Raw genomic sequence first — 14,925 nt, 5'->3', positions numbered from 1 at the left:
CAGAAAGAACTTATGAGGCGTTTGGGTTATGGAATTTACGTTTTGAGTAGGGGCGCTTTCCAAAAACTATCTTTTATGTATTGGAATTATTACATATGGATACTGATGTGAGATATTGTGTATTTGGTGATTGTATCTGCCTTATGTATTATTTGATTGACTCGAATAATTATGGATGTTGGTTTGGCTGAATTGTTGTGCGGCTTTGTGAAATGTAATGTTTTAAAGTTAATTCTTTAAAGATTTGAAATCTGAGTTTAATCCGCTGAGGATTGATTTGATTGAGTTAATTATTTTGATGATTTGAAAAGTCGAATGCACTTTTGAATTCAGCCTGGTTTACTTTAATTGATTCGGTTTTGGACAAATGATTTGTTATTGAGCCATTTCTTTAAAGCCTTAGAAATTAGTTAAATCGATTGATATTGAGTTAATTTTGAAATAGTATCCTTGAGATACGCCACTGAGGCGATTGTTGGATTTAGCATGCTTTGAATTGATTTCTGGTTTAGTGTTGTTGAAAAGGAATGAGGAACGGTTTAGTTGGGACCCGAACCGGGTGGCAAAAGTCCAAGTTTTAGGGGAGGTGCTGTCAAAATTTCTATAAAATCTTAGTCTTGTTTGAAAGGTTATTTAAAAAGGGTTGGATTTGAGAAATTGTATTAATTGATTTATTAAGAGGATATTTATGTTTTCAAGCTTAATTTATTTAATGAACTTTATGAGTTGAGTTTGGCTCATTTAGAAATGAACTATTTTTACTGTTTGAATCACTGAAGGGAAGAATGATTGATAAACCACTATTTTATGGTTTATCTTATGCTCAATTGAGTGGTTTTTATCAACTCTTTACTCACTTATTCATACAATTCGCATGTTTTACATTTTCCTTCCTGATTTTGTGCTATGATTGAAAACATGCTTCGTTGATCTTATGTTTGCTTATTATTAATCCTCTCTTATTACCATTAGATGCCTTGATATGTGTGTTAAGTGTTTTCAGATATTATAGGACAGGAATAGCTTGGAGGATGGAAAGGAAGCATGCAAAAGTGGAAAGAATACAAGAAGTTGGAGAAACTGCAAAGCTGTCAGCCTGACCCTCTCGCACTAAAATGACCATAACTTGAGCTACAGAGGTCCAAATGATGAGGTTTCACTTGCGTTGGAAAGCTAACGTCTGGGGCTTCAATTTGATATATAATTTTTAATAGTGTCCGTACAGATAGATGACGCGAACGCGTCATCCACGCGGACGCGTCGCATCTGCAAAAATCAGCGTGGCAGATTTTGCAAACAGCGAATCCTGGGCTATTTCCGGCCCAGTTTCAAGCCCAGAAAACACAGATTAAAGGCTGCAAAGCGGAGGAATGAAGGAGACTTCAGATTATGCTCTCATAATTCACTTTTCATGTTTTAGATGTAGTTTTTAGAGAGAGAGGCTCTCTCCTCTCTCTTAGAATTTAGGATTAGGATTTTTAGAAATTAGGAATTTATCTCATCTTCACATCAGGTTCAATATTTCTTGATTTTGACTTCTCTTCTACTTTGAGATACTTTAATGCTTTTATTTGTATTTGATTTATGTTGCTCAATTGGCTTATGAACTTTTCCATGTTAGATTTCATTGCTTCGAATGTATGTTATTTGAGGTATTCCAGATATTTATGATTTTAATTTAGCTTTCTACATTCTTGGCTTTGGTTGATTAATTGGTGACTCTTGGGTTATCAAACTCATTGTTGATTGAAAATTGGAATTCTTCAAGAATTGATTCGAGATCCAATAACTCTAACTTTTCCCAAGGAAAGACTGGGACTTGAGGATTCGAATTAATTCATCTACTTAACTTACCTTCATAGTTAGAGGTTAACAAAGTAGGAGAAAACTCCAATTCTCATCACAATTGATAAGGATAACTAGGATAGGACTTCCAGTTCTCATACTTTGCCAAGAGTTTATTTTACAGTTATTATTATTTTATTTTACTTGTCATTCTACTAACCTTTTACCTTAATCCAAAACCCCAAAACATACCTTTGCATAACCAATAATAAGAACATACTTCCCTGCAGTTCCTTGAGAAGACGACCCGATATTTAAATACTTCGGTTATCAATTTATTTAGGGGTTTGTTACTTGTGACAACCAAAACGTTTGCACGAAGGGATTTCTGTTGGTTTAGAATCTATATCTACAACACGACTATTTTTATAAAATTCTTCACTAGCAAAAATCCTAACGTCAAAATGGCGTCGTTGCCGGGGAATTGCAAACGTGTGCCTTATTATTGGTTATTGTAATTATTTTTCAAAAAAAAATTCTTTTTTTTTAGTTTTTGTTTTTATTATCTCTCACTACTATGAACTCTCACCCCTTTGGCTATGAGTCTGGTTATAATTATGTTGCAGGAAGAGGAGATTATAATGACAACATGCACCATGGTTGGAACAATCAAATATGGGAGGAGCCACAAGGATTTGATCAACCCTCATGGCAACAACCACCTCCAATGGACTATCAACAACCATTCTGTGATGCAATATAAGGCAATGGCTATGGTGAGTACTCTTTTGACTACCAACAAGACCCACCATATGCCTATGAACCCCCTCCTCCTTAATATAATTTTGCACCACCATACTCACAAGCTCCTTTCCACCAAACACCTCCATATGACCCTAATCCATATCCACCATACCAACCACCTTATGAGCCAAATGAACCATACATAGAACCACCACCTCAATATACACCATCTCCTTATCATTATCAAAATGAACCCTCCTATCTACCCCAAACCTCCATGGAGAAAGCATTTATCGATCTAAACTCTAATATACAAGCTCTCGTCACCCAAATCAGACCACCGAATACCTTCAACAATCAACCCTCAAGCTCTAGTGCACTTTCTTTTCAACCATATAATGATCTACCCATTTCATCACCACCCATCCCATCACCACCATCCATGGAAGAACACCCACATCCATCAATCCAAGAGCAAGATGATCCCAGTTATGCTATTGAAATAGAACAAGAGTCAAAGGATCGTCTCAAGGAAACAGTAGATCAATTTCATGCAACCCTTCATCAATTGGAGCAAGCAATAAATCAATTACCTTCTAGACGTTCGGACACTCAAGGAACCCCCATGGCTTCATGTGGAGAATCTAATGAAGAACGTAGCATGAAGGAGACACTAGAAACACCAGTGGACAGTAAGGAGCATGACTTTGTACTGGAACAAGTGGAGGAAGCCATAATTGTTGAAGAGGAAGAAGTAGTTGCAGACTTAGGAGATGCAAAACCTCCATGGGAAATTCAAGTCATAAATCCTCCTTCTAAGGTATTTGAAATTGATGTTGAGGAGGGTGTACAACCTCCAAGGCATGTCATAATAGAAGACTTGGAAAAGGTTAATCAAGAGATGGAGATTCAAGAAGAAGAGACACAACCTCCCATGCCCCTGGTGCGCAATAAAGAAGAGATTAAATTGGAAGAAAGCTACCAAGAGGAAGAGGTTGAAATTGAAGAAGCTTGCAAAGAGGTGGAAGATGTCAAAAAAGAGCACAAGGGAGTGGAGCTTGCACGTTCATTAAAAACACCTCCCCCTAAGTTGCCATCATCCTTCACAACATTCAAGTGGGTAAAATTCATATCCCTTAGCTTTCTAATTCCACTTGAATACGGGCTACTGGAGACGGATGGTTAACTTAGAGCTCTTTGTGGCATTAAGAGTAAGAAGAAGATGGTCAGTGGTAAGATCTGTCCTGCAAGGTTCATTATGGTTGGAAGCTCAAAATTTAAACGCAAAGGTTAGTATAGAGCTCAATTGAATGGGTCTAGGAAGCTGTTTGGTTACTTTAGTGAGAATTCTAAAGCTGAACCACCTGGATGGAATCATGATAATCAACTTGAAGAGGGTGCAGAAACAAGATTTGGGATCCCAGAGGATATTGGAATTGCAAACATTGGTGGAGATTCCTGGATCAGTACAAGCACAAGCCACCATGACAAGGAGCTCACCAATTGTCCAACTTAAGGACTTTAACTAAAAGTGCTAGGTGGGAGACAACCCACCATGGTATGATCGTCCCTTTTCAGTTCTAATTCTAGTATGTTTTGTTTGTTTTTTGAAATTTTATTGAACCTGAAATCATGCATAGCATTCATATTAATCATTGCATTCTGCATATTGCATAAAAAAATGCCACGCAACGCGACCGCATCAGCGACGCGTTCGCGTCGCAAGGAGAGGGGAGAAAATAAAAACGAACAGAGAGTCACGCTGGAGCGTGGCTGGAGGCGTGCCAGTGGCACAAATCGACCCACGCAACTGCGTCGCCGACGCGTCTGCGTCACATGGGAATAATGGCCTCCCACGCGACCGCGTGACCCACGCGACCGCGTGACCCACGCGGCCGCGTGCCCTGATTTTTTACGTAAAAAGGGTGCACAACGAATTATTGTGCGAGAGTGGTGCTGGTTTGGTGCTGAACGCACAATTCTACCCACGCGGACGCATGGCTCACGCGTCCGCGTCATTCCCTTCTAAAGCCCACTCACGCGATCGCATGCCTCACGCGATCGCGTCACCCAAAATTTGGCAAAATAAGATTTTGAACAGAGAGTTGTGCGAGCGCGAGGCTGCCCTAGCGCCAGTAGCATAAAACATGTCACGCGACCGCGTGACCGACGCGACCGCGTCGATTAACTTAAAGCGCAAGTCACGCGACCGCGTGCCCCACGCGTTCGCGTCGCTTGCGCCACACAGCTTTTCCTAATTTGCCAATTATCTTATCTTTTCTTCCCCAATCCTAATTTTTCCCTCCCTCCTTTCTTACTCACTTCTTTCCCTTCTCATTCTTCTTATCTTTCATTTTATTTTACTTAATTTATTTGCATATTTCATTCATTGCATTTTAATTTAGTGCATATTTTTCTTTTCTTTTCTAAATTTATTATTTTTCCTTTGGTGTTGATTCTCTTATTTAACTGTTGCCTCTTTTCTGGTATAATTTTTAGTGACTTGTTTTCCAATGTTGGGTGATGCTATTTTTCTGTCAATGCCAATCTTTTATGATACCTGTATTCCTTTTGGACATGAACTTACATTGTCTTTCATTACCCACTCTCTTCCCCATTGTTGTACATTTTGTCCCACTGGCATGCCATGGCTTCTATTGTTTTCTCACTTACATGTTGAAGCTTCCATGTAAATGAGACCCTTATCATTTGGCATTAACCCAACCATACTTCATTTATTTTCTTATCTTTATTTCTGGATTACTTTTCTTCCCTATTTTCTTTCAGGATGGCCACCCGGAAGGGAAGCGAAAGACGTTTACATGGGGAGAGAAGACAAGTCCATCTGCACAATCTTTGGAGAAAAGCATCAGTTGGAACAACCCACCCACCTGCACATCTTAGCATGCACCGAGGACGGTGCAATCTTTAAGTGTGGGGAGGTCGATACCGATCTCCATGGGTTAGTTATTTCCTATTTCAACACCAATGTTTTATTTTATTTGATAGTTCATTGTTGCATTTGCATATTTGTTTGATTTTTGCATATTTTACCACTTGGTTAAAGTAATAATTTCTTTTGCAAGAAACTTTTTATAGCATTTTACTAATTTGAATAAAATTTTTTGTTACACTTGTTTGAAGTTGTATTTGGAACATGGTTTTTGAGCCAAAGAACACACAACCTGTGAGATTTTGAGCTTATTTACATGGTTACATTATTTAACCATGAATTTTTATTCTTGTGTGTTTTCTTCTCTATAATTGTAATCTTTGCTTTGTTCCATTCTATATGTCCAATATTTAATATATTTACATGCTTGCATATGATTGAGGCCATTGTTTGATTCTAGCTCACTTATCCCAAAATTAGCCTACCTTTTACATCACCCTTGTTAGCCCCCTTGAGCCTTTAATTCCCTCTTATTTTATAAACCACAACACTAGCCTTAAGCAGAAAAACAAATTTAAAATCCCAAGTTAAATCCTTGGTTAGCTTAAGATAAAAATTGTGTAATTGTTTAAGTGTGGGAAACCTATTGGGAACATGGATGATAAAAACAAAGAGTGGGAAGTTGAAAAAAATGAAATAATTCAAAATAAAATTTTTGGGAAGCATGCTCATGTGAAATCAAAATAATTGAATTACCATGTGCATTAAAAAAATATATATAATTCAGTATTTGAATAAAGGGGATACAAAAGAATTCCCCAAATGCAAAATAAAGCAATGCACATGGGACAAAATTAAAACTAATGCATGAGCATGTAACATCAAAAGTGGGAAAAATATGGGATAATAGGTAAAGAAATTTTGCTTTACAAAGTATGTATGTTAGGTGAGATCTTAGACTAATCAAGGATTCACTTAATTAGCTCACTTAGCCTATATATATATATATATATATATCCCTACCTTTACCTCAGCCCCATTACAACCCTGAAAAGACCTCATGATGTTTGCATTAGTATACTAAATATTTGTTGATTGGTTAGATGAAGAACAAAGTTTTAGAAAGCATGATTAGAGAAGAGTAGAGAGATTGACCCTAGACACTTGAGAGATTTGAGCGCATATACACTACCAGTGAGGGTTCAATGCTTGATTCTATGTTCCCTGCTTTCATGAGCTATCTTCTTACAAGTTTACTTGTTTTCACTGTATGATTTGAATTAGTGAAATCTGATTTATGTTTGTCTTGGAGAACTTATTTATTTTTAACCAAGTAGGTAGAAACATTTTGCATTTAGTTGCATTCATAGGTTGCATCTCATACATTCTATCATTCCTCTTCATCTCTTTATAGTTTCTCTTGAGCTTAGCATGAGGACATGCTATTGTTTAAGTGTAGGGAGGTTGATAAACCACTATCTTATGGTTTATCTTATCCTCAATTGAGTGGTTTTTATCAACTATTTACTCACTTATTCATACAATTCGCATGTTTTACATTTTCCTTCCTGATTTTGTGCTATGATTGAAAATATGCTTCTTTGATCTTATATTTGCTTATTATTAATCCTCTCTTATTACCATTAGATGCCTTGATATTTGTGTTAAGTGTTTTCAGATATTATAGGACAGGAATGGCTTGGAGGATGGAAAGGAAGCATGCAAAAGTGGAAGGAATACAAGAAGTTGGAGAAACTGGAAAGCTGTCAACCTGACCCTCTTGCACTAAAACGACCATAACTTGAGATACATAGATCCAAATGACGCGGTTCCACTTGCGTTGGAAAGCTAACGTCCGGGGCTTTGATTTGATATATAATTTGCCATCCGTACAGATAGGCGACGCGAACGCGTCATCCACGCGGACGCGTCGCATCTGCGAAAATCAGCGTGGCAGATTTCGTAAACAGCGAATCCTGGGCTATTTCCGGCCCAGTTTCAAGTCCAGAAAACACAGATTAAAGGCTGCAAAGTGGAGGAATGAAGGAGACTTCAAATCATGCTCTCATAATTTACTTTTCATGTTTTAGATGTAGTTTTTAGAGAGCGAGGCTCTCTCATCTCTCTTAGAATTTAGGATTAGGATTTTTAGAAATTAAGAATTTATCTCATATTCACATCAGGTTCAATATTTCTTTATTTTGACTTCTCTTCTACTTTGAGATACTTTAATGCTTTTATTTGTATTTGATTTATGTTGCCCAATTGGCTTATGAACTTTTCCATGTTAGATTTCATTGCTTCGAATGTATGTTATTTGAGGTATTCCAGATATTTATGATTTTAATTTAGCTTTCTACATTCTTGGCTTTGGTTGATTAATTGGTGACTCTTGGGTTATCAAACTCATTGTTGATTGAAAATTGGAATTCTTCAAGAATTGATTCGAGATCCAATAACTCTAACTTTTCCCAAGGAAAGACTGGGACTTGAGGATTCGAATTAATTCATCTACTTAACTTACCTTTATAGTTAGAGGTTAACAAAGTAGGAAAAAACTCCAATTCTCATCACAATTGATAAGGATAACTAGGATAGGACTTCCAGTTCTCATACTTTGCCAAGAGTTTATTTTACAGTTATTATTATTTTATTTTACTTGTCATTCAACTAACCTTTTACCTTAATCCAAAACCCCAAAATATACCTTTGCATAACCAATAATAAGAACATACTTCCCTGCAGTTCCTTGAGAATACGACCCGAGATTTAAATACTTCAGTTATCAATTTATTTAGGAGTTTGTTACTTGTGACAACCAAAACGTTTGCACGAAGGGATTTCTGTTGGTTTAGAATCTATATCTACAACGCGACTATTTTTATAAAATTCTTCACTAGCAAAAATCCTAACGTCAATGATGCTCTAATATTAATTTCAATATAAAAAGGAGCTTTTAGTGATTTTTAAAGGAACCTATACTTTTGATTGAGTAATCAAGTTTGAGGCATTTTGGAAGAGTTAGAAAAATGGGGTCCAAAAGAAATCTGAAAGCAGTTTGATTCAAATGAACCGGTTCCATTTCAAATGAGTTGATTTTTGGACCGGGTTGGAACCTGTGATTTTGTATGGTTCGGTTTCATAATAAATTCAGTTTTATTTACTTGAATCGAGAATCTATGATTTTAAGAGTTTCAATGAATTTTAAGGAATTGATGTAAGTTGACCTTCCCTATAGACTTGGGACTCTGTCGAGAAACTTTTGTTATGAAATTCCACTGTTGGGTGGGTGATTTTGGATACTTTGAAATAAATCCTTAACTTGCCATGGTTTTAGAAGTTTTGGAAAGAGAATGCCGAGAGTGGCTTTGTTTTAAAAAGGGAACTCACCTTGAGTAAATTTGGCTTATGAGCCTGAGATGAATTGAGAAATGAGATCTTTAAAGCCAAGGCTGAAAAGAGTTGAAATTTGATTTCAAAGTGAAATGGCTTGAGAAAAGTGATTTATGGCTTAAATGCCGGTTTTATAAATTTTGTGATGTCGAATGGTAGAAGTGCTATTTTGTTATGAGCCGGAATGGCTGTGTATGTTATTGAACTATGGCTGATTGGCAAATGAGTTGTGAGCCGTATGGCTGATTATGAATTATGAATTTAAGCCGAAGGGCTGTATTTATTGATAAATTGGCTGGTTCTGGATTGAACCGTGAACCGGATGGCTGAGATGGATGGTGATCCATGGTTGAGTACAAATGCATGTATGCAATTGAATGAATTGTGAATATAAGCTGGATGGTTGAGATGAATGTTGTATGCGAGTATGCTTGTGTTTTCTCTTTGGTTGTAAGGGTGACAGTGCACCGATACCCTCTAATGGCGACAGGGCGCAGATACCCTCTAATGATAATAATGCGCAACAGAGAGACTGTGTCCGGGTTAGCTACCGGACACGTCGGGTTGGCTTGGTAACCGACAGATGATATCATCAGCCACTAGGACAGGCATGCATCATATGCATCTATGTGACATTGTTTGGGTGTGCATATTGTACATGGTTTGCCTTTGTGATTAACTGCTAATTGTTCTACTTGCTATAACTGTTTGTTTGTGCATAAACTCCCTATCTGTGTTTGCAACTGGGACTCTGTTGGATTGTGGTGATTTGATTGATGGTTGGATTGCTTGGGCCTAGGGCTGTGATTGGATTGAGATGGACCGACGGTTGATTTCGGTTTTGTGTTTCTGGTTTGGAAAAATATGAAAGGCTATTTTGGTTCAGTATAGATAAACCTTTTGAAAGGCTTTTGATGTTTTTGAGAACTGAACGGTTCCTCTTTTAGAAAATATTTTTGACTTTACTTTTATTGTAAACCGTTGTTTTTGAAAAGAGGCATAAGACAGTTATTAATCACTGGTACGATTTATCTTCACGTATCCTATTACAGTAATTCCCAAAAATCCCCTACTGAGAACCCTTTCGAGGATGATGTTCTCACCCCCCTATATTTTTCCCCTTTCAGGATATGGGCGCAGAAGTCATGAAGAGTTTATTTAATTGTTGTTGAGATGCTCTGTATTGCTTTAGATTATTATTTTTGTACCCTCGCCTTTACCTTGATATATTCTGTAAGAGGGATAGGAATTGTATTGGGTAATGTTTGTAGTGTTATTTATATATATGTATGTATATATATATGGATGTACTCTTGATGAGCTTTTGTAAGTTGTATGGTATCTATGGATGTACGTTATCGAACGAAAGTAAATTTTGGAGCAGTATTGCGGTTTAAAGTTTTAAACAGGCTCATATTTTAATATCAAATAGTATAAGTGTCGTTGTAATGTCCGAGCTATCAGAGTTGCGCAGCTGGAAGCGTGAGCTTTGGTAGTTAGGGTGTTACATTATGGTATCAGAGCAGTCCTTCCTGTAGAGCCTGAGAAATGGACCAACTATGCTTCAGTTGCATACTCTGAACATTTGTCATGTATTAGGTCTTGTCGAATGACGAGAATTAGAGCCTTATGCACATGACGATCTATTGATTAACGCTGTTAGTCTTGCATTGCATAATTCTTGGTATTAAGTTTGGCCGGCTTAATACTAGTGAATTTTGTATATGAAAGCACTAATGGGTTATCATAGATGATATACGAGTTGAGTAAAGCGAATCGCGGGTTTTGGGAACGTTAGAAACTATTTCTCGAGGCTATTCAGTTGTGTATCTTGGATTTTGTTCGAGTTGACCTGTTCTTTCATATTCTAACTTGAAGTTCTTGTTGCTACTCCTCTTGAAAAGTAATTTGATGTTTTCACTCTGTTTCTCTATTCATATGCATTCTTGTTGATCTTAAGTGCATATGCTTATTTAAAATCCTTGTTACATCTATCTTCCTCTATTTGAGTTCTTCTTGATTCATGTATTCTTTGATATAGCTTTGAACTTGTCCTAATGCGCTGTGCATTTTAACTCCGAGATTCCGAGTCCATTATTAGAGAAATTGTTGATTCAGTTTTTCTCTTATTTGACAGTGAGCACAGCCAATTTTGAGATTTTATGAAAATTGCTATTTAATAGATATATACTTATCTATACATGAAATTTTGAAGATTTCTCATACCGCTTAGCAACTATCTATCTTTTATACCTCGGCTGTATTTTTACTGGTTTATGGAACTGCATTTACCTTAAATTACAATTTGACTTTCTAGCAATTTTACTATAGTTCCAATGCACATCTTCATTTGATTATGTATTTGGATATTTTTCAAAATTTTGGAAAGGAAAACTTTTTCACTTTTATCCCGGTTGAGTTTCGGTTGATAAGCTTTACTCAACTTATTTTGAATTGAGTTTGATTTAGCATGCTATATGATTTGTGCCATTGTTGCTCTTTTGAAAGTGTTGGACTCATAGCTTTTTTCCTATGAACGGACTAAATTCTCTATTAAATCTTCCATCTCTATGAATGTCATACTTGACTTTGTTTTTAACTAATCTTTTACATCTTGTGAACGTTACCATTGATCTTGGTTTTTCCAATCTTGTGAATCTCATTCTTATGTGAGTTAGTTTGATTCGTTTCAAAATAGTGCATCGTTTATCCTCTCGCTGTCTTTACAAGAGTTTTTTTTTAGTCAAAGATTTATCCTTGAGAAATTACTAATGATTGGGTTGTCTTTTCCTATAACTTTATATTCTTTTGAATCAATTGAAAGCTTGTTTGATGTCTCATGCCTAGTGGATCTTGTTTGAACTACTTTGACTTAAGATCCTTTCTTGTATGACTTAACTCCTTTTAAGTACATTCTAATCTCCTTGAATATCCTTCGGAGATGGTGATTTCAAGAACACTTTGGAGTCTTGTTTTGAACTTTTAAAGAAGTTTTGAATTCTCTTTGAAGAAGTTCTAAATGGAATTTATTTTCTATTGCTTGATTGAGATTGAAACCATTGTTCGATTTTGACAAAGTTGATTTAAATTTGGCATGCGCTATTTTAAATGAAGTTTCGAATGGCTTCATTGTTTAATGGAAACCTGTCCATTTGTAATGCACCGTTTATTGTCTTTACCAAATTGTAAGCAAATTTTATCTTGGAAATTCTTTTCTAAAAAGAGTTTAATTTTCTCTTTCATCCTTGCTATGAATGTTATACACGCTTGTTGGAGTATGGACTCTGGGAATTTTTGAACAAGCATTTGATTTCTCTTCCGAGTTTTATGATTGCCTTTGGTTAAGTTGTGCACCTAATTATCTTTCTAAAATATTTGAGGAGATATTTTAGCCTTTAGCCAAACTTGTGTGCACCTTGTTTTTAAAATTCTACATGATTTGTTTCAACATAAAATTGTATTACAGCAAAGCCACGTTATTGCTTTTGTTATTCTCTTGGAGAATGTTTGTTACTTAACCTTTCTTCTAAATTGCAAAGTGATTTTTTCGCAAGTTTTCAATTCTTTTATGAACAATGTATTCGGAAGTATTTTTAATCATGCTCTTGAGTTCTGTGAGTTTTATCTTGGGTTTGAAATATTTTCTTCTGTAAACATCATGCTTCCTCGACTTAGCTTGAGTTTGTTTCAAACTGATGTGCTGGTTTTCTTCTTATTGATCCTATTGGATTTCTTTGATTCAAGGGTCATCTTTGAGGTTGTCAATTGAATTGTGTCTAGCAAACTTTATTGCTTGAGTATCCTTGGTCATCTGGGATTGGATACATCCTCTCAAATCTATTATTGCTATCCTTGACATTTGACTCTCCTTTCTAAATCTTGTATCCTTTTGAGTAGACTCGAGAATTGGTTTGATATCATGTGCGACTTGTAGACGTAGTAACGCGATGCGTTAGTTCTTTAAGACGTGATATGTGTATATGGAAAGTGAAGCGGTAGGTGCGTAACGTTATGATGAGTTGTGGGTGTTTTGTCCCTTGCAAACGAGTTTGCGGGTGTTAGGCTCATGATTGGCTATGAAGTTGTAAAGTGCTTGATGGAGTTGGAGAGTTGAAGCTTTGAGGTTGAGATGAGATTAGTGTGCGGATGTTGAGCACGTCGTTGTAACCTCATCCTGTTTTATAACCTTCAATGCCTTGCTTTACTACCACATGCTTGAACCATGACATCTTTTGCATTTGAGCCTATCTTGTAATGTTTGCTTTGCAACCATATTTCTACCTTTGTATCTTTATGAATATGACCATCCAAGTATTTGAAAATCGTATATAAGTCTATATGTTGAGATATTTTTGCTTATTCCTGAAATGTATTCAAGGGTGAACTGTTATGAAACTTCTTTCGTTTTATATCAATTTTCGAGGGCGAAAATTTTTATAAGGTGGGTAGAATGTAAGACCCAAAACCTTTGAAAAGTCTTTTTATGAGTAAGTCTCAAATCATATAGTTATTTATAGCCTTAATTTAAGAAATTATTTTATTAGAGATAATTAAGACAATTTTTTATTTATTGGATTTGAGACGAGTTATGATTATTATCCAATTTTATAATTATTGGGTTATTTTCTATATTTAAATTATAAAGTTGATAGTTATGAAATAATAAGGATTTTATATGATATGGACTAGATAATCAATATTTTAATATATTGATATTGCTATTTTGGAAAATAGAGAAATTAATTATATTATTTCTAAATTTTGGATTTGGACATTTTATTGAAAATAAAGTGTGAAATTGATGAGCAAATAGTATTTTTATACACTATTATTCTTGAATTAGAATTTATTTCTAATTACTACATTATGCCTATTTTTATATGAAATTACTAAAATGCCCTTAACCCTAATTTACACAACACAACACTCTTACCCTTCTTCCTCACTCTCAGCCGTCACACCCTATCCCTCTCTTCCTTGCTCAGTGGCACAAGTCAAACACAGTTTTCTTTTTCCATGAATAGAAGAACAGACGCAGAAAAAGAAAGGGGGAAGCAAGGAAGGGAGATCCAGAGGGAGGAAGGACGTCGCCACCACGCCTCGGCGCCGTGCCGCCGCGTCCTGCCGTCAGACCCATCCCGTTGTTGCCACCAGCGCCGAAGAAGAGGGGTGACTTGCGAGTGAGAGGGGCGCGAGAGCTTGTCGCTTGTCCTTGTCGCCAGAGAAGGAGGGCGCCATCAGCGCCGTTCAGAGTAGAAGGAAGCGTCGTGCGAGGGGGAGAGGAGGAGGGAGCCTCTGTCGCACCACCACCGCGCCGTTGCCATTGCTCCCTGGCGCCACCAAAGAAGCCGCCACTGTCGTTCAGGGAAGACCGCCGCTGCGTCTGTGTCCTCCAACGGTGCCGCTGCACGAGCTGGAGGACTCGTCCCTGCTAGTGCTTGCCGCCGCCGTGCCGTTGGGAGGAAGACTGTCCAGTCACACCGAGCAGGAGAGACAGAGAGAGCTGCGGCCAAGATGGGGGTCCAACTGCCGCAACCAGCTGCCGTTCACGTCGTCGGCGCCGCCTCCGTCAGAACCGCCGCCGTCACTACCAGCTCTTATCTCCGACGTGGCTGATTGTGGGTGAAAGGGGGGCGAAGTTGCCTCTGCTGTCGGAAAACCCCACTGCCGTCGCCGGAAAACTCTGCCGGTAAGGATTTTGGATTTGATTTTCATTCGTTTAAGATTCTGTAGGCTTTATCATCTCTGTATGTGGGTTCCAGGCTCCATTGCCGGGGTCTGATTGCCGCTGCCGCTTGAGGTGGCTGCCGGGCTGCCACCGAACCGGTTCAGAGACCGCCGCTATTTCGATTCAGCCGTTCTTTCTTCGGTTCGGTAAGCGTTTTGATTTGAAAGCCCTTTCGTTACTATTCTGTTATCTTACGCTGAGGTTTGTGGCATTAATTGCTGTACGATTGAGTTTCAGTTGTTGTATGTTGCGATTAGAGTTGTTGAGACTGTTGCGAAAGTGGCTTGGAATCGAGGTTTTGGTTGCCGGGATTTTGACTGTTGATTTCGGGTCGAGGCGGAAAGAACTTATGAAGCGTTTGGGTTATGGAATTTGCGTTTTG

The sequence above is a fragment of the Arachis stenosperma genome, chromosome 3, assembly GCF_014773155.1.
Source record: "Arachis stenosperma cultivar V10309 chromosome 3, arast.V10309.gnm1.PFL2, whole genome shotgun sequence".
NCBI lineage: Eukaryota > Viridiplantae > Streptophyta > Magnoliopsida > Fabales > Fabaceae > Arachis > Arachis stenosperma.
The sequence above is the reverse complement of the archived record's forward strand: the minus strand, read 5'-3'. Positions refer to the sequence as shown.